Raw genomic sequence first — 20,332 nt, 5'->3', positions numbered from 1 at the left:
TTGTGTAAGTGATGCAACAACACTATATTTATTTTCTTTAATATTTATTATTTTGTGATTTTATTGTAATTATTCTGTAATATTTGGTTGTCAGTTTTTAAATAAAAAGATCATTATAGTAGTTATATTTTTATAAATATGAGCAGATTAATTTTTATGAGTTTTGAGTTGAGATTTAAGTTCTGGTACCCAGACCAAATTTTGGACTAAAGTTCGGTCGAACCCGAACTTCCACGGGGTCCGCTCATCCCTATTAGTAAACCCATCATGAACATTCAAAGAATGAAACCTGCATGGCATGCTCATGCTGCTATTATATGGCTATTAAAAGTATTTTAACCCCGTCACACCAAGGCTATTTTCCATTTTATTTCATTTTTTCCTCCCCTTCTTTCATGAGCCATAACTTTATTTTTTCATTGCCACAGCCGTATCAAAGCTTGTTTTTTTGTGGGACGAGTTGTACTTTTGAATCCTGGCTTTCATTCTTCTACATAGCTTTCTGGAAATCAGGAAAAAATCTAAGTGCAGTGAAATTGCAAATAAACCATGCAATTTCACAATGTTTTTTGTTTTTTTTTATTTACCATGTTCACTCTATGGTAAAAGTGACCCGGCAATATGATTCCCCAGGTCAGTATGAGTATGCAGATATCAAACATGTATAGTTTTTTTTTATTTAAGTGGTGAAAAACGTCAAAAATTTGGAAAATAATAAAAATCATTTTGTCGCCATTTTCCGAGACCTGTAACATTCTGATTTTTGGGATATGGCGCTGTGTGAGGGTTTATTTTTTATGCCCTGAGCTGTAGTTTTTACTGATATTATTTTAGGGGTAAATATGATGTTTTTATCGCCTCTTATTGCATTTTATTGGAATATTGCGGCTGCCAAAAAAACATAATTGTGGCGTTTTTTGTTTTTTTCTCTTTACACTGTTTATTATTATGATTAATTTACTTTATATATGTAAGATTGGACTTTTCCGAAGGCAACAATACCAAATATGTGTATTTTTTTGTTTGTTATATTTTCCATGGGGCAAGGGGAGTTTTCGTTATTTTTTTTTCATATTTTTAACTTTTTTTCTTTTTACTGTATTTAATAGTCCGTTTAGGTGACTTTAAGCTGCGATCATCCGATCGCTTGTGCTATGCATAGCAGGGTATCAGGAGCAGCACCGCTATGTATAGCAATAATCACGATCTTTCAATGCCGGCCGCTGCCAAGAGAATCATATTGACATAATGACTCTTGGCTGTCATGGCGACCTATTGTTGCTAAGCAATCACATCAGGGGCGCTGATGTGAATGTGGAAAGATGCGCCCCCTGCTGGTGTATGGTAAATGTTACAGTCAGAGATTGACAGGGGAATTTATTATGCTAACAGCTAACACCACTCCACCCACAGCTGTTAGAGGCACATGATGGCTGAATAAATCTGCCATCATGTGCAGGGAATGGCAGGGACACGACATATGAAGTAAATGTACATCAAAGGTCGTGAAGGGATTAAGTTTAGTAATTGAAGAGCCTCCATCCACAGATATCCATGTGTTTGGGCTGCATAGAGGAACTTCCAGAAGCCCATATGTAGCACCCTGAGGATTCGGCTGCTACAGGGGTATTGCACCTCAACCCAGAGGTGTGATATTCCACTCCCGGGTAAGGAAGGAGTGTGGATCTGAGCTCGGTAGGCTGCATGCACTACACACATCCCATTTCCGGGGAACAGGCCGACGGTACTCCCACTTAGAAATGTGCAGGTACGACCGAGTCTGTTCCTGGCTGGAGTGGGAGGGGGGTGGTACATCCCATGTAGTGTAGGGGCAGATAGGGGGAGCAGCCTGGGTAAAGATAGGAGCTCATTGGGTGCTGGTCACCTGAGCTCACACATAGAGGGTGTATATAAGGTGGGCACCAACTAAGATCAGGGTCAGATGCAGAGAACAAGTCAGTTGGAGACAGCAAGACAGCTGCAGAGGAGCAGACAGCAAGCAGAGAGGAAGTCAGCCTGCAGCAAGGGAGAAGAGAGACCCTGAGTGAGAGAGGAGCAGAGAAGGAGTACCCAGAGGGGAGAACAGAGAGGACCCAAGAACCCAAATTAAAGCACCGGGTGAGGAGTCGGCACAGGGTACCGGAACCCAAGCTGGTGGGGGCAGAAAACACACCCTAGCCAGAGACCGGAGGCCGTGGGCAGCATCTGCCACGGCCACCCATCACATCCACCCCGAAGGCACACCACATGAAGGGTCAGGGAACCCAGGGCCAAGGGTGTCCCAACAGAAGGCCCGAGGGAGCTGGACCTAGGTGGATTACTGGTGGGGACGGCCAGAGAACGGGACAGAAAGAGAGCTCAGGGCCACGCTCCGGACTTGTTTGGGGGTTGGCTGGATCCAGGACCTGGTGGACGCAGCACGGCTCGGGTGGTCACTAGCAGCTGGAGTGACCAGTACAACATCTGCAGTAAGTAAACACCCTTAACTGCACAACCCGACTCTGTCTTCACTGCCGTCTGCACTACACCACCACAACCCCCATCCTCTGCGCCTGTCCCCTCTGAGGCTATACCCCTCCCGTTGGGGGTTATCCCACCAAGCTGCGCACCCACCATCAGCCTCAGCGGACCCTGCTGCAGTGGCGGCCACAGTGACCGCATCACAACGGGTGGCGTAGTCGACACAAAAGAACTCTTAATAACATCTGTAGGACTGCCACATAACACTGAGCTTGACGCCCTGGGCACGGGGCCGGGTCACAGCCGCTCGGAGACTACAACCCCCCATCTGATCCGGTGCCGGGTATTCCCCTCTAAAGAATATGGCCCAGGGGGCGCGTCAACTTTGGCGTAGTCGGCAGGATTACGTGCCCGCAACACCCGGGTACTGCGTGCCTGAAGAAAAGTGCAAGTTTACCTCAGAAAGAAGTCTCCCGCCGGTTCCGGAGGGTCCACGCCATCGGACTCCATCACCAGTCGTTTCCCGCCGATTGTCCGCCATTTCCAACTTGTTCCCGCCATCTGCAGAGTTTCCCGCCACTGGGCGACGCTTCCCGCCAAAACCGCAGATTTCCCGCCTTGGAAGAGCAGCGGACGCCATTATGGGCGTGCCAAAGGAGGGCAACAGGCCACCTCCCATCGTGGGCCAGGACAGAAAATGGCGCCAAAAGTGGAAACCGCCCCCACCAACAGAGACTGTGATGCTGGAGGTGTCTGTCAGCGTGAAAGAACTACCCCTGGAGCTGACAGTCACCGAGTTGCCCCGGGACCGCCCTCGAAGTGGGAGGAGACGAGAGAAAAGAGCAAAGATGGGTGCCGCCTGGAGCAGTCTGGAGCGAGCGCACCCGGAGGCAGGAAGCCTGGAGAGGAGCAGCAGAAAAGCTCACCCGGAGATGTCCAGAGAGCAGAGCAGCACCGGCCCGCTGGCCAGGAGCCTGCTGGAAGAAGAGCAGAGCAGCACCGACCCGTTGGTCAGGAGCCTGCTGGACACCACGACCCCACTAGGCCTAGTGGAGGTCCTTGCACAGCTCCCCCGAGACCGGGAGTGTGCGCAGACTGCCCTGGAGGGCCTCGCACGGAGGATGGCCCGGGTACAGCGCGAGATATTGGCGGAATGGAGCCGGGAGATGGCCCAGCAAGCTGAAACCAAGAGGCAAGCTGAAACCAAGACCCGGAGCACGCCAGCCGAGATGAGGAAGGAGACCGCCTCTGAGGATGGCGCGGGAGGACCCAAGGCCGGAGACGGCGCCGAGGAGGGAGCCGAACGCATGGAGGCAGGTAAAGGGGACGCCTATACCCCAAGCCGTGACACCGCTTACCTGCCCCAGCTCCCCGTCGCAGAGCCCGAAAGTCCCCCTGCTGTGCCCGAAAACGCCATGTCACCGACGCAGACTAGGCCCCAACCGGAAGCCGCCGCCGCGACCCCTGTGACGTCACACGCCTCGACCCGGGGCGTGACAAAGCAGGAAATACCACCAGCCTGGTCGCAAGGCCTAGTACCCCCGGGCGCCGAATCACCAACAGCGCCCCCTACCTCCGCGGAGCCTCCGGCCTGGCCGCAAGGCCAGGTAGCCCAGGGCGCCGCCGTCCTAACGGTGCCCTTCACCTTCCAGGTGCCCCAGGCCTGGCCGCAAGGCCTGGGCAACCCGGGCGCCACCACCACCGCGCCCGCACCCGTAAAACCAAGGGTGCCGCGTCTGGGAGAGGACTTGTTTGCCCAGCACACGTGGCCGGACGGGCAGCCTTTCATCTGGCCCCAGAAGTATTACGAACTGGAGCACCAGAGGAGGGTTGGGGCCATGTGTGCACCCCTGATTCCGGCTCCGAAGCCCGTAATAAGGATCTCGCCCCCGCTAGCGGAAGCACAGTTTGAGTGGGACCCCACCGGAGAAGATCTAATGGGGTTCACTCAGGAAACTAGGGCAGCTGCAGCAGAGCGTGCGGAGTGCTGCCGCCAACAGCTCGAGGAGTTTGCGAGGGAGCGGAGAGAGAAGCGGGTCCGGGAACAACAGGCCCAAATACGGAGTGCCGAGCAGAAGAGCCGGACCAGGAGGGACCCCCGTGCAGCGCACAGTCCCCGTACCACCGGGACTGTAATCAAGTTCAACCAGCAGCATGGGTGGGGCTTCATTCGAGACAACAACACCCCCGGCGACGTCTTTGTCACGCGCAGAGACGTGGAGTCCCATCTGCCGGAGGGGCACAGAGGTCGTGACCTCTACATCGGAGACGAGGTCACCTTCACCCGGCACAAGTGTGCCAAAGGACCTTACGCCCTCCACGTACATCGCCTGACGGAGGAGGAGTTGCGGTGCGAGGAGGAGGAGCAAGAGGACCCGGACGGGTCTGAAGTAACAACCAGCTGTAAGCAAAGAGCAGGAGGAAGACGCCGTTGAGTGCGGCAGAGCAAGTGATGTAAATAGTTACCCGACCGGGTACCAAAGAAACTGTTGATATATATATATATAGTCCCCGTTGGGACCAGCTGAGTGAACTGTTTACCCGTTAACCCCTTAATCCCACAGGCTGAGGACTGTGAGCAGCCATTCCCTTCCCTCTACCTGGCCGAGGACTGAGAGCGGCCAACTTCCCCTGTATATAGTTGCGCTTCCTAAAGCGCCCCCTACCGGTTTTATAGAAAAACCAGTTTTTCTAAGAAAATGTCGCACTTTTCCCGGACACACGTTGCACAGTGTCCGGAGGAGGAACCTGAAACAAGAGACGACGAGAAAGTTTTATCTGCTAAGATATGTTATTTATATATGTTTTATATGAAAAAAAAATTTTTGTATGTTTTGGTGTTATTTATGTCTTACAGCCCGAGGACGTGCTGTGATTTACCAGGGGGGAATGTAGCACCCTGAGGATTCGGCTGCTACAGGAGTATTGCACCTCAACCCAGAGGTGTGATATTCCACTCCCGGGTAAGGAAGGAGTGTGGATCTGAGCTCGGTAGGCTGCATGCACTACACACATCCCATTTCCGGGGAACAGGCCGACGGTACTCCCACTTAGAAATGTGCAGGTACGACCGAGTCTGTTCCTGGCTGGAGTGGGAGGGGGGTGGTACATCCCATGTAGTGTAGGGGCAGATAGGGGGAGCAGCCTGGGTAAAGATAGGAGCTCATTGGGTGCTGGTCACCTGAGCTCACACATAGAGGGTGTATATAAGGTGGGCACCAACTAAGATCAGGGTCAGATGCAGAGAACAAGTCAGTTGGAGACAGCAAGACAGCTGCAGAGGAGCAGACAGCAAGCAGAGAGGAAGTCAGCCTGCAGCAAGGGAGAAGAGAGACCCTGAGTGAGAGAGGAGCAGAGAAGGAGTACCCAGAGGGGAGAACAGAGAGGACCCAAGAACCCAAATTAAAGCACCGGGTGAGGAGTCGGCACAGGGTACCGGAACCCAAGCTGGTGGGGGCAGAAAACACACCCTAGCCAGAGACCGGAGGCCGTGGGCAGCATCTGCCACGGCCACCCATCACATCCACCCCGAAGGCACACCACATGAAGGGTCAGGGAACCCAGGGCCAAGGGTGTCCCAACAGAAGGCCCGAGGGAGCTGGACCTAGGTGGATTACTGGTGGGGACGGCCAGAGAACGGGACAGAAAGAGAGCTCAGGGCCACGCTCCGGACTTGTTTGGGGGTTGGCTGGATCCAGGACCTGGTGGACGCAGCACGGCTCGGGTGGTCACTAGCAGCTGGAGTGACCAGTACAACATCTGCAGTAAGTAAACACCCTTAACTGCACAACCCGACTCTGTCTTCACTGCCGTCTGCACTACACCACCACAACCCCCATCCTCTGCGCCTGTCCCCTCTGAGGCTATACCCCTCCCGTTGGGGGTTATCCCACCAAGCTGCGCACCCACCATCAGCCTCAGCGGACCCTGCTGCAGCGGCGGCCACAGTGACCGCATCACAACGGGTGGCGTAGTCGACACAAAAGAACTCTTAATAACATCTGTAGGACTGCCACATAACACTGAGCTTGACGCCCTGGGCACGGGGCCGGGTCACAGCCGCTCGGAGACTACAACCCCCCATCTGATCCGGTGCCGGGTATTCCCCTCTAAAGAATATGGCCCAGGGGGCGCGTCACATACATTATAGGAACGCACGCACTCGCGCACACACACCCCAAAGGTCCTGAAATCCTGCATAGTACAAGACCTGTGCTGACATCACTGTCACATGAATGATCACATGATCGTGATGTCACCAAAGGTCCTGAAATCCTGCATACTACAAGACCTGTGCTGACATCACTGTCACATGAATGATCGCATGATCGTGATGTCACCAAAGGTCCTGAAATCCTGCATACTACAAGACCTGTGCTGACATCACTGTCACATGAATGATCGCATGATCGTGATGTCACCAAAGGTCCTGAAATCCTGCATACTACAAGACCTGTGCTGACATCACTGTCACATGAATGATCGCATGATCGTGATGTCACCAAAGGTCCTGAAATCCTGCATACTACAAGACCTGTGCTGACATCACTGTCCTATGAATGATCGCATGATCGTGATATCACCAAAGGTCCTGATATCCTGCTTAGTACAAGACCTGTGCTGACATCACGGTCACATGATTGATCACATGATCGTGATGTCACCAAAGGTCCTTAAGCAGTCTCCACATTTGAAGCTTTATTGATATTGCTGTGATCAGTGAAGCTGAGGCCCTGGGCAATTGCCCAGTCACCCTCCACAATGCCAGCCCTGGTTATAGTAATAATATACTTGTACTTAAGAGTCAGTATATGGCAGGTATATTCTTCTTAATACAAATATTTGGTCCTAATACAGATCCTTGCGGTCCCCACTGCGGACTTTCACCCTTTTACGCAATCTACCAATTCCAGTGATTCTTTGTTTCCTGTCCATCTAGTGTCCTTGAAGTCCCGCTACAAATCCATTCAAATATATTCTCTCATCTCTAGTAGTAATCATCATACATTACATTCACCAGCTATAGTTACATGCTTCTTATGTAGTTTTTTTTTTTAAACATAAGAACATTTCTGGTTGAAATATCTACACAAACAATACTGACGATAATTTGCTAAAACCTGAATCTAATAAATAATTTCTACTTTGGTGAAGACCTCACAACGACGAATGAGCTGCAAGACTGGGAAAAAAAAATCTATGAATTGATTGTTATTGCTGTAATCTGAAAGATTGTGATAAAATGTTTTAATAATTTTTTTTATAAACTCATTACCATCCCACTGACATTATGTTTCACTGATAGCCAAAAAATTATTATTTGATAAGTTTTGAAACCCGTGATCCAAAATTGGGGACTCAAAATCCAAAACTTTCTGCCAGCATCGACGAGTTCAACATACTTCTCTTGTTGTGATACAACGTTTATCAACCAAGCGCCTCTCAGAATCCAAAATCTTATAATCATAATCTATTACCCAAATGAGTTCAAGAAGCTGATAAACAATTTATTTTTTAACTCCTTCACTGCCATCAATTTTTTTCGTATATATTTTTTTTTTTTTCCGTTTTCATTCTTTCCTCCCCTTCTCCCAAGAGCCATAACTTTTTTCATTTTTCCATCAATATGACCATATCAGGACTTTTTTTTTTTTTCTTGCAAGACGAGTTGTACTTTTGAATGACACCATTGATTTTACCATAAAGTATACTGGAAAATGGAAAAAAAAATTCCAAGTTCAGTGAAATTGCAAAAAAAAAGTGCAATTCCACTATTGTTTTTTGGGTTTGTTTATTTACTATGTTCACTATATGCTAAAACTGACCCGGCAATATGATTCTCCAGGTTAGTGCAATTACGCAGATACCAAACAGGTATAGCAGAGGTTTTATTTTTTTTATTTAGGTGGTGAAAAAAAAAAAAAACGGAAACTTCTAAAATAAGTTTTTTTTTTACATGTTCCGAGACTTTAAAATTTTATTTTTCAGGATCTGGGGCTGGGTGAGGGCTTATTTCTAGCTCCCTGAGATGACATTTTTACTGATCACATTTAGGGGTAGATACAATGTTTTTTATCGCCTTTTAGTGCATTTTATTTCAAGGTTGTCGCGGCCAAAGAAACGTAATTCTGGATTATTGATTTTTTTTTCATTACGTTGTTTACTGATCAAACTAATTTCTTTTATATGGATTGGACATTTCTGAACGCAGCGATACCAAACGTGCATTTTTTATTATTTTTTTAACTTGTTCTATTTTTAAGGCGTCAAAAGGGGGGTGGTTAGACCATTTGTGTTTTTTTTTTTTAATCTTTTCATATTTTTAAAACTTTTTTTTTTTTTTTTACTTTTTACTGTCTTCAATAGTTTCCTTAGGAGACTTGAAGCTTCGGTTGGTTGATCGCTTGTGCTACACATAACAGTGCATCATGATCCCTTATGAATGGGCTCGTATTGACAGGCATATGGGGGTCATCAACTGTCATGATAACCCATCAGCGTCCCGTGATCACGTGATAGGGTTGGCGATGGGTGGGATTAATGGCGGGCTTCCAGCTGGTGCATGTTAAATCCCGCTGTTAGTGATTGACAGTGAGACTTTACATGGGTATCAGCTGTGGGTAGAGCATTGCTTCATCCGTGGCTAGTAGAGGCACTTGATGGCTGATTAGATCAGCCATAAAGTGCAGGGAAAGATGTGGGGTCAGTGTCAGAGCTCGCATCAAGGGCAGCGACCTGGTACATGACGGACAAGTACTTCAAAGGTAGTGAAGGGATTAAATTCTGAAAATACTTCTATTTTCTGAAATATTGAGGAAACAATGTGGCTGCCAGCAATATTACAAAATACTATTTCTGTATGGTCTCAAGTGTGCTCACCATGTGTTACAGCCTGTATTATAATCTACAGCTGCATTTACAATTTTGCCAGCTTAAGAGCAAAAACCTTCCAAAATCTCAAGTCCAATGTTCTTCATGGATTGCTCTGGTGATTTGCGTACATTATTTAATACCAGACATCATGAAGTCATCTGATGTAGGAATATTAACTGCTCCCTGATATCAAATAGGCTCCGCAAATTATTTGTTCACAAGCTTGGCGAGTGTTAACAATAACAACGAGCAGAATAATGACTGCAGATCCAGAGTAGAACTCAAACTCATGATCAGTTTTGGAAAAATATATAAAGTATGTACACAGTGACTTCACCAGCAGAATAGTGAGTGCAGCTCTGGAGTATAATACAGGATGTAACTCAGGATCAGTAATGTAATGTATGTACACAGTGACTCCACCAGCAGAATAGTGAGTGCAGCTCTGGAGTATAATACAGGATGTAACTCAGGATCAGTAATGTAATGTATGTACACAGTGACTACACCAGCAGAATAGTGAGTGCAGCTCTGGAGTATAATACAGGATGTAACTCAGGATCAGTAATGTAATGTATGTACACAGTGACTCCACCAGCAGCATACTGGGTGCAGCTCTGATCAGCTGCTAGTCAGTGTGCTGATTACGGGTGTGGTGGCTGCAGATCCTGCTGTGAGCTCCTGATCTCTGAGAAACCAACACCTCTCCACCTGGGGACCTGCTTTCTCTCTTTCCCAGGGAGGGAGCGGGTTTCTGGGATGAGTGATGGAGCCAAGTCCCAGGCTTCTGCTTTCCGAACCAGGCCGGCGGGGGGCAGAAGAAACCAGCAACCGGCCTGCACATCAGAGGACTCGGGGGTGAGATGCTGCACCAGGAGTCGCAGCAATGTGGCTCCTACTCCCCCCGGGATTGTGGAGGCCCCTAGAAGCCGCAAGGCTTCCAGCATGGAGGAAAAGCCTGACAGCGGCGTGCAAGATGGCGCTCCATCCGGAGGAAAGCGGAGTGCTCACGGAGGTGAGGCCGACCTCCCTGAGGGGGGGTGGGCATTGCAGGGACCCCGGGAGTCTGTGTCCACCTATGCCTCCCGGGTCATGATCCACCTCCGTGAGTATGAAGATGCCAGTAAGCTCATCAGGAGGCTCCGGGAGGAGCTGCGCTGCACAAGCGCCAAAGCTGCGGGGGCCTCCAAATCGAGGAAGACAAAACTCCAAGCCGAGGTAAAGCGACTGACCAGTGAAATTCATCTCCTGGAACTTAGGAAAGCCACCATCAGAGAGCAGAGTGGTCCTTTCAAAGAAAAACTTATAAATGAAGACCGCTTTAGAGAAATGGCTGATACCAGAGAGCAAAGGCAGATAGGGCTGCAGCCTGAGAGCCAGGTGGATGATGAGAGTGATGATGACCAGCAGCAAGCCCCACCTGGCAGCCTGCAAAGTCACCCGCAGGCCACGTTAAGCGAGCTCCCTGCAGGACAGGTGACAGTGACATCCGGTCGCAGTTCTGCCGGCTCTGGGGAGGACAGTGACAGCAGCGGCCAGGGAGGGGCGCTAATGGCGGAGATTAAGCTCCTGGAGTCCCCAGTGTGCCTCCAAAACTTCCATCTTGGTGACGATCTACCAGAAGAGGCACCTGGGGGCCACAAAAAGGCAAAGAAGACCAAGCCAAAGCTGCAGGAAGCGGTAAGATACGTATATGCCCCCCTCCCTGTACGCCCTGAGTCGGCGGCAGGCTCAGCTCGCTGTATAAGCCCCATTGCCCAGCCCAGCCCGGGTTCTGCTGTGGATCCGGTGCAAAGGCGCGGGGAGATTACAGAGCGCGGTAGTGAGGCGCAGAGCTCCGTCTCTGCTTGTAGTAGTGGGGACGCAGCAGGAGGTGCATCAGCCGAGAGGCTGGACAGTGAGGGCGGCCCGGCGGCGGGCGTTCCATCAGGCCACGATGCTGTGCGCTCCTCAGTGGGAGGGGGGAGCAGCCCGGTGTCGGGGGCAGCTCCGGTAGCCTCGGCGCCTCTGAATGCTGTTGCCGCTGATCACTTAGTTGAGAAGCGGTGGCAGTGTGAGGGGGCAGTTGGGGCTGAGCGTTCCGGTCCTCCCACGAAAGTGCTATTTTGTGTTGGCGTCGCTGGTCCGAAAGATCCTGATGCTAAAGATCAGCGGCGCCTAACTTCAGCTAGAGATCAGCGGCACATTATACCAAATGCCAAACAGCGGAAATTACCGACCGATGATGTGGAGGGCACACATAAGACCGGGGGTGAGGTCGCCTCCAGTTCTATGGAGGTGACTGAGCCCCTTGTGCCTGATGCGGAGGTCAAAAGGTCATCCACCATTGTTACTGGTCCAGCAGGAATGAATGTGGTGGTGGAGGTGAATGAGGATAATTCATTGTCTAGTGGTGTGGTTGCTGGTTTGGTGGAGGGTGAGATGGAGGTGGGTAATGGTGATACTGTTGGGGCTGATGTGGTCACTGGTCCGGTTGCCCCCCCGGGGGTGGCAACACCTGTCCAGAGTTATGCCAGTGTCACCTCCGGGGCAAATAGGGCATCCTCTTCGTCTCCGGGCTTTGGGGACGGCATGTTGCAACGGCGCCTTCTGGAGGCTCTAAAGAAGGGGGAGAGATCACTAATGGTAGAGGGTCGAGAGGTTGATCTATCCTTCTGGATAGAGAGGCATGGCCTCGGGGCCTTCCGAGAGCAAAAAGGGGGAGATACAGTGTGGTCCCTCCCAACAGCCGGGCCAGGCAATGTGCGAAGGAATGTGATCAGTCTTCGGTGGAGGGGCAGTGATGCATGTCCGCCAAGGTCTAAAGTTGTGGAGCTCCTGCTGAGGATGGGCTTCAAGGTGATTGACATCTACGCGTTGATACATCCCTATTCCATGCCTGAGTTTGATGTCAGCTTTGTTCGGCCGGAGGGGCTTGAGCTCTTCTGGGCGAATTATGAGTTGGCAAAAAATGAGCCCGGCTGGCGAGACTTAGCCGTTCAGGCAGTGTCTCGCCAAAACCAGATCAAGAAAGTGACCGTGATGACTCGTAACGAGTCGCTTTCTTGCTATGACATCATGACGTGGCTTGGTCGGTATGGAGAGGTGGTGGAGATGCCAAAGAAAAACCACGACGAGTTTGGTATCTGGTCAGGGGCCTGGACGTTTATGGTAAAACTTAAGCGTTCAGGTGGTACGGTTGCCCACATTCCATCGTCTGCCTTCCTGGGTAGGGATCGTATCCTGGTCTTCTACCAGGGGCAACCAAAGCTCTGTCACAGGTGCGGCGACCCCACACACTTCAGTGCAAACTGCACCGTGCAGAAATGCGCGTTGTGTGGGGGTGTCGGCCATCTTGCCGCCTCTTGTGTGGAGATTAGGTGCCACCTGTGTGGTGAGTTAGGTCACCCATTCAGCCGTTGTCCTCGCTCCTTTGCTAATACAGTAGAGACCCCGGTGGGAGTAAGCCGTGAGGCCGATTCTGCTGGAGAGGGGACTAGCAGGGGTGGGGGAGCTGAGGGGCCAGGGAAGAAAAGCAATAAAAAGACGCCTGCCCAGCTGAGGCGTCTAGACAAGCGCAGACAGGAGAGGGAGCGGGGCGAGCCCCAGACTACCGGGGCAGCCCCTGTCCTGGATGCCAGTGTTGCTGCTGAGGCCCCGAGGGATGATGAGTTGGATGAGGAGGTCAGGAGGATCCACAGGGAGGAAACTGCCTCTGCTTCAGAATCCTCCCATTATGAAAGTATGGATGAGGATAATAAGCGGTGGCTAGAGCACAAGCGTAAGCTCGGCACCAAAAAGAAGAGAAAGAAGGGAGATTAAACATCTTCTCCCGCTCTGACCAAGGTACCTAAGGAAGGTAAAACCGACTCCCCTCTAGTTGGTCTTTCTAACCGGTTCCAAGCCCTTGATAACATCTCTTCCTCTGAGGAGGAGGCTGAGGGTGAGGTTCCGGCTTCAGCGGAGCTTACAGGGGGCGCCGAGTCTCCTTCTCCTGGGGATGCAAGGTCCTTGGGGGGAGGGACAGGCCCAGAGTCCGGAGACGAGGACGAAAAAAGAAGGAAAAATGTGGGAATGGACACCTCTGTGTCATTAAAGAGGGGGAAGGATTCCTCCTCTGAGGCAGAGGATAAGGGGAGTGGGAAGAAGAAAGCCATCTAACTCAATCACCAATGATGGCGGTACCCACTCCGTTGACGCTGGCGTCCATTAATGTCGCCAGCATTAAGTCAAACATGGCTAGATTTGCGGCCTTTGATTTTCTCAGCCGGGTTGAAGCTGACATTTTCTTTTTGCAAGAGACCAGGCTGCCAAATATGGCAGAGGTGTTTATAGCTAAGAGGGAGTGGAGACTCGGGCCCTCCTATTGGTCTCTTGCGGCCGAGCCGTATAGCGGAGTGGCGGTCCTTTTTACTGCACCGGTAGAATGCCGACGGGTTATTGAGTTAGAAATGGGGAGGTGCCTGATATTAGATGTCCTCATGAAGGGACAAGAGCTCCGGCTCTAACATCTATGGTCCCCAATCTAAATGGGACCGGAAGTGTCTCTTTATGAGGATCAAGCCCTACCTTTTTACGAGTCGGCAGGTCGTCTTTGGAGGGGACTTCAACACTGTCATGAGGCCCCGGGATAGAGGAGGTTCCAGAGACAAGCTGACTTATGATAGCGTCGCCCTTAATAGTATAGCTAGTGAGGCCCGCCTGGTGGATGTCCACATCCGGCACACCCCAGGCCACGAGGGGTTCACCTATTATAGAGGTAACTGTAGGTCCAGGATAGACAGGTTTTATTTAAAGGAGGAAGCCGTCTCTTCAGCAGTATCTGTTGTTGAGGTGGAGTTCTCCGATCACTGTTTGATTTTGTTTTCCCTGAATGTTACAGAGACCCCCCGGATGGGAAGAGGCTTTTGGAGGCTCAATTCGTTTCTCTTGGAAGAAGCGTAGATAAGACAGTCCTTTGAGGATTTTCTTCAGAGCCAGGTACCCTTACTGGATCTTTGTAGTAGTAAGTCAGAGTGGTGGGAGATGTTTAAGGAAAGGGTGGCGAGATTCTTCCGCCAGCTCTCGAGCCTCAGGAGCCTGGACAGGTCGCGCCTGTATCAGGGCCTGAGGAGGAAACTCGAGCATCTTGTCTCAACTGGAGGTAGCCGCGAGGAGATCTCCAGAGTGAAATCTTTGCTAATGAGGTGTCAGTATGATAGACACGCATCTTTGGTTTTTGAGAGGGATTACGGGAAGTACCGCTCGCCCGACCCTTACAGAAACTGCAAGATGTCAGTGAATAGTAAAGTTGTTACAGGACTGGTTGACACTGCGGGGTCCCTGAAAAGATCCAGATCAGGAATCCTGGAGGTCGTCAGATCCTTCTACTCGCACCTCTTGGGGAAGAGGGATCTGGATTGGGATGAGATGTCGGCTTTTCTGGCTGAAGCCGTCCCCGAACCAGGGGTAGACTCCTCTCTTGGCGTTTTGACAGAGATGATCAGGGAAGAGGAAGTTAAGTTGGCGATTGAAGGGCTTGCCCTGAAGAAATCTCCCGGTCCGGATGGCTTAACATCTAAATTCTATAAGACCTTTAAGGACGCCTTGGTTCCCCTCTTGACTGAGGTATTCAATGAGTGTCTTTCCTCGGGCACTCTGCCAAAGTCAATGAGGAGGTCTGCCCTGATCATCTTGTCAAAGGGTAAGGACCCATCTTGCATTGAGAATTGGCGTCCCATAGCGCTTCTCAATGCAGACAGGAAGGTTTTGGCAAAGGTGCTGTTTAATCGGCTGGTGAAATTTGCACCCCAGCTCCTTTCGGGGGTCCAGCATTGCTCTGTTCCGGGCCGCAGTACAATTAGTGCTGTACTCTGTGTCCGAGAGGCGGTGGAGCAGGGTAGGGCTGGCCACTGGAAGGGGTATATGCTGTCATTGGACCAGGCAAAAGCGTTTGATCGGGTTAATCATGAGTACCTCTAGTCTGTCCTTCTGAGGTATGGCCTGCCGGGGGGGTTTGTTGATTGGCTTAAGACCTTGTACTCTGGGTCAGAGAGTTTCCCGCTTGTGAACGGTTGGATTGGCAGCTCTTTTGAGGTTGGGTGTGGTGTTCGCCAGGGTTGTCCCTTGAGCCCGCTACTGTACGTGTTTGCGATTGACCCACTTCTTAGGAGGGTGGAGCGTGGACCGTTGGCTGGGATCGGGATGGACCGGGCAGCACCGGAAGCCACTCTGAGAGTGGTGGCGTATGCCGATGACGTCACCGTTTTTGTTTCCTCTGATGGGGAGGCAGAATGGCTGATGTCAGAGGTAAATCGCTACTCGGAGGCATCCGGGTCTAAGATCAACCGGGATAAGTGTGAGAGTCTCTGGCTGGGAGGAGGAGATCCTGGTTTTGATCTCCCGGACACCCTTCTAGAACCCAAAGTCTCTGCAAAAGTTCTTGGCATTGAATTTGGCCAGGGGGATTGCCCCAAACAAAATTGGGACAGCAGGCTAGAGATCGCCACTCAGAAGGTGAACCAATGGAAGGGTTGGTCTTTGACCCTAAGGGAAAGGGTAAACCTGATCAAAACTTACCTGCTCCCTTTGCTGATCTATCTGAGCAGTGTGTGCATCTCGCCAGAGCCTCTCTGGACTCGGGTCTACAGTTTGTTCTTCCAACTGTTATGGGGGAATAGACTGAACCTGGTCAAGAGGGAGGTTACTTACCGTACGAGGAGACTAGGAGGGTTGGGTATGGTCAACCCTGTGGTATTCCTTGTGAATACCTTCATTAAGATCAATATTGCAAACCTCTGGAAAGAGAGGGCTCCTCCGTGGGTATTCTCCTGTAAGGGATGGTTTCAGCCTTTCTTCCAGGAATGGGAGACAGGAGGGCAAGTGAAGGATCTCTGCACACCGCATGGACATCTCCCGGCTTACGCTACCGTGGTTCTGAAGGTAATTCGCCGGTGGGGTCTAGGAGTGTGGGAGGTCAGGACTCTGCCAAGGAAGCTCCTTGACAAAAGGGTTCTGTTGACCCATTTTCAGAGGCCTCTGGTGCTCAGGGATTGCCCAAGTCGGGATCTTGGGGTGGGTCTGCATCTTTTGAATTCTATCAGGATCCCCTCGAAGGTTTGGGACTTGGCTTGGCGCTGCTGTAGCACCCTGAGGATTCGGCTGCTACAGGGGTATTGCACCTCAACCCAGAGGTGTGATATTCCACTCCCGGGTAAGGATGGAGTGTGGAACTGAGCTCGGTAGGCTGCATGCACTACACACATCCCATTTCCGAGGAGCAGACCGACGGTACTCCCACTTAGAAATGTGCAGGTACGACCGAGTCTGTTCCTGGCTGGAGTGGGAGGGGGGTGGTACATCCCAAGTAGTGTAGGGGCAGATAGGGGGAGCAGCCTGGGTAAAGATAGGAGCTCATTGGGTGCTGGTCACCTGAGCTCACACATAGAGGGTGTATATAAGGTGGGCACCAACTAAGAACAGGGTCAGTTGCAGAGAGAAAGTCAGGAGCAGAGGAGAAGAGAGACCCAGAGTGAGAGAGGAGAGAGAGAGAGACCCAGAGGCACAGAAGAAAAGGACTCTAAGACCCCAAACTAAATCCCCGGGTGAAGAGTCGGCACAGGGTACCGGAACCCAAGCTGGTGGGGGTAAAAACACTCCCCAGCCAGAGACCGGAGACCGTGGGCAGCGTTTGCCACGGTCACCCACCACATCCACCACGAAGGCATACCACGTGGAGGGTCAGGGAACCCAAGGCCAAGGGTGTCCCAACAGAAGGCCCGAGGGAGCTGGACCTGGGTAGATCAATAGTGGGGACGGCCAGAGAAAGGACTGAAGGAGGGCTCAGGGTCACGCTCCGGACTTACTTGGGAGTTGGCTGGATCCAGAACCTGGTGGACGCAGCACGGCTCGGGAGGTCACTCGAAGCTGGAGTGACCAGAACATCAGCAGTGAGTAAACATCCTAAACTGCATAACCCGACTCTGTCTCTGATTGCCGTCTACACTGCATCACCACAACTCCCATCCTCTGCACCTGATCCCCCTGAGGCTATACCCCACCCGTTGGGGGTTATACCATCAAAAGCTGCACCTACACCATCAGCCTCAGCGGACCCTGCTGCAGCGGCGGCCATAGTGACCGCAATACAACGGGTGGCGTAGTCGACATTAAGAACTTATTAACATCTGTAGGACTGCCACATACAACTGAGTTTGACACCCTGGGCACGGACCGGGTCACAGCCACTCGGAAGACTACAACTCCCATCTGATCCGGCTCCGGATATTCCCCCTAAAGAATATGGCCCAGGGGGCGCGTCAACTTTGGCGTAGTCGGCAGGATTACGTGCCCGCAACACCCGGGTACTGCGTGCCTGAAGAAAAGTGCAAGTTTACCTCAGAAAGAAGTCTCCCGCCGGTTCCGGAGGGTCCACGCCATCGGACCCCATCACAGGTCGTTTCCCGCCGATTGTCCGCCATTTCCAGCTTGTTCCCGCCATCTGCAGAGTTTCCCGCCACTGGGCGACGCTTCCCGCCAAATCCGAAGATTTCCCGCCTTGGAAGAGCAGCGGACGCCATTATGGGCGTGCCAAAGGAGGGCAAGAGGCCGCCTCCCATCGTGGGCCAGGACAGAAAATGGCGCCAAAAGTGGAAACCGCCCCCACCACCAGAGACTGTGATGCTGGAGGTGTCTGTCAGCGTGAAAGAACTACCCCTGGAGCTGACAGTCACCGAGTTGCCCCGGGACCGCCCTCGAAGTGGGAGGAGACGAAAGAAAAGAACGAAGATGGGTGCCGCCTGGAGCAGTCTGGAGCGAGCGCACCCGGAGGCAAGAAGCCTGGAGAGAAGTAGCGGAGGAGCTTACCCGGAGATGGAGAGAAAGCAGAACAGCACCGGCCCGCTGGCCAGGAGTCTGCTAGAGACCGAGGAAGGAGAGCGGAGCAGCACCGGCCCGCTGGCCAGGAGCCTGCTGGAAGAAGAGCAGAGCAGCACCGACCCGTTGGTCAGGAGCCTGCTAGACACCACGACCCCACTAGGCCTAGTGGAGGTCCTTGCACAGCTCCCCCGAGACAGGGAGTGTGCACAGACTGCCCTGGAGGGCCTCGCACGGAGGATGGCCCGGGTACAGCGCGAGATATTGGCGGAATGGAGCCGGGAGATGGCCCAGCAAGCTGAGACCAGTCAACGGAGCACGCTACCCTGGAAGAGGAAACAGACCGCCTCTGAGGATGGCGCGGGAGGACCAAAGGCCGGAGACGGCGCCGAGAAGGGAGCCGGACGCAAGGAGGCAGGTAAAGGGGACGCCTATACCCCAAGCCGGGAAACCGCCCACCTGCCCCAGCTCCCCGTCGCAGAGCCCGAAAGTCCCCCTGCTGTGCCCGTAGCCGCCATGTCACCGCTATGGACTAGGCCCCGACCGGAAGCCGCCGCAGCGACCCCTGTGACGTCACGCGCCTCGACCCGGAGCGTGACAAAGCAGGAAATACCACCAGCCTGGTCACAAGGCCTAGTACCCCCGGGCGCCGCATCACCAACAGCGCCCCCTACCTCCGCGGAGCCTCCGGCCTGGTCGCAAGGCCAGGTAGCCCAGGGCGCCGCCGTATTAACGGTGCCCTTCACCTTCCAGGTGCCCCAGGCCTGGCCGCAAGGCCTGGGCAATCCGGGCGCCACCACCACCGCGCCCGCGCCCGTAAAACCAAGGGTGCCACACCTGGGGGAGGACTTGTTCAGCCAGCTCACATGGCCGGACGGGCGGCCCTTCATCTGGCCCGAAGAATTCCATGAGCTGGAACGGCAGCAGAGACTAGGGCCCTTGTGTGAGCCCCTGATTCCGGCTCCGAAGCCCGTGGCACGGGTCTCGCCTCCTCTGGAAGAAGCCCAATTTGAGTGGGACCCCACCGGAGAAGACCTAATGGGGTTCACTCAGGAAACCAGGGCAGCTGCAGCTGAGCGTGCTGAGTGTTGCCGACAGCAGCTCGAAGAGTTTGCGAGGGAGCGGAGAGAGAGGCGGGTCCGGGAGCAACAGGCCCAAGTACGGAGCGCCGAGCAGAAGAGCCGAACCAGGAGGGACCCCCGTGCAGCGCACAGTCCCCGTACCACCGGGACTGTAGTAAAGTTTAACCTGCAGCATGGGTGGGGCTTCATCAGAGACAACAACACCCCCGGCGACGTCTTTGTCACGCACAGAGATGTGGAGTCCCATCTGCCGGAGGGGCACAGAGGTCGTGACCTTTATATCGGGGACGAGGTCACCTTTACCCGGCACAAGTGTGCCAAAGGACCTTACGCCCTCCATGTGCATCGCCTGACGGAGGAGGAGTTGCGGTGCGAGGAGGAGGAGCAAGAGGACCCAGACGGGTCTGAAGTTACAACCAGCTACAAGCAAAGAGCAGGAGGAAGACGCCGTTGAGTGCGGCAGAGCAGTAGATGTAAATAGTTACCCGACCGGGTACCAAAGAAACTGTTGCTACATATATATAGTCCCCGTTGGGACCAGCATGAGTGAACTGTTTACCCGTTATTCCGTATTCATACCAGGCTGAGGACTGTGAGCAGCCATTCCCTTCCCTTTACCTGGCCGAGGACTGAGAGCGGCCAACTTCCCCTGTATATAGTTGCGCTTCCTAAAGCGCCCCCTACCGGTTTTATAGGAAAACCAGTTTTCCAGAGAGACTGTCGCACTTTACCCGGTCACACGTTGCACAGTGACCGGAGGAGGAGCCAGAGGCGACGAGAATGTTTTATATTGATATATATATATATGTTGTTTTATATGTTTTATATGTTTATGAAAAATTTGTATGTTTTTGGTGTTATGTCTTACAGCCCGAGGACGTGCTGTGATTTACCAGGGGGGAATGTAGCACCCTGAGGATTCGGCTGCTACAGGGGTATTGCACCTCAACCCAGAGGTGTGATATTCCACTCCCGGGTAAGGATGGAGTGTGGAACTGAGCTCGGTAGGCTGCATGCACTACACACATCCCATTTCCGAGGAGCAGACCGACGGTACTCCCACTTAGAAATGTGCAGGTACGACC

Source organism: Phyllobates terribilis, unplaced genomic scaffold (assembly GCF_046119375.1).
Source record: "Phyllobates terribilis strain yellow unplaced genomic scaffold, ASM4611937v1 Scaffold_7__3_contigs__length_470593459, whole genome shotgun sequence".
Classification (NCBI taxonomy): domain Eukaryota; kingdom Metazoa; phylum Chordata; class Amphibia; order Anura; family Dendrobatidae; genus Phyllobates; species Phyllobates terribilis.
The sequence above is the reverse complement of the archived record's forward strand: the minus strand, read 5'-3'. Positions refer to the sequence as shown.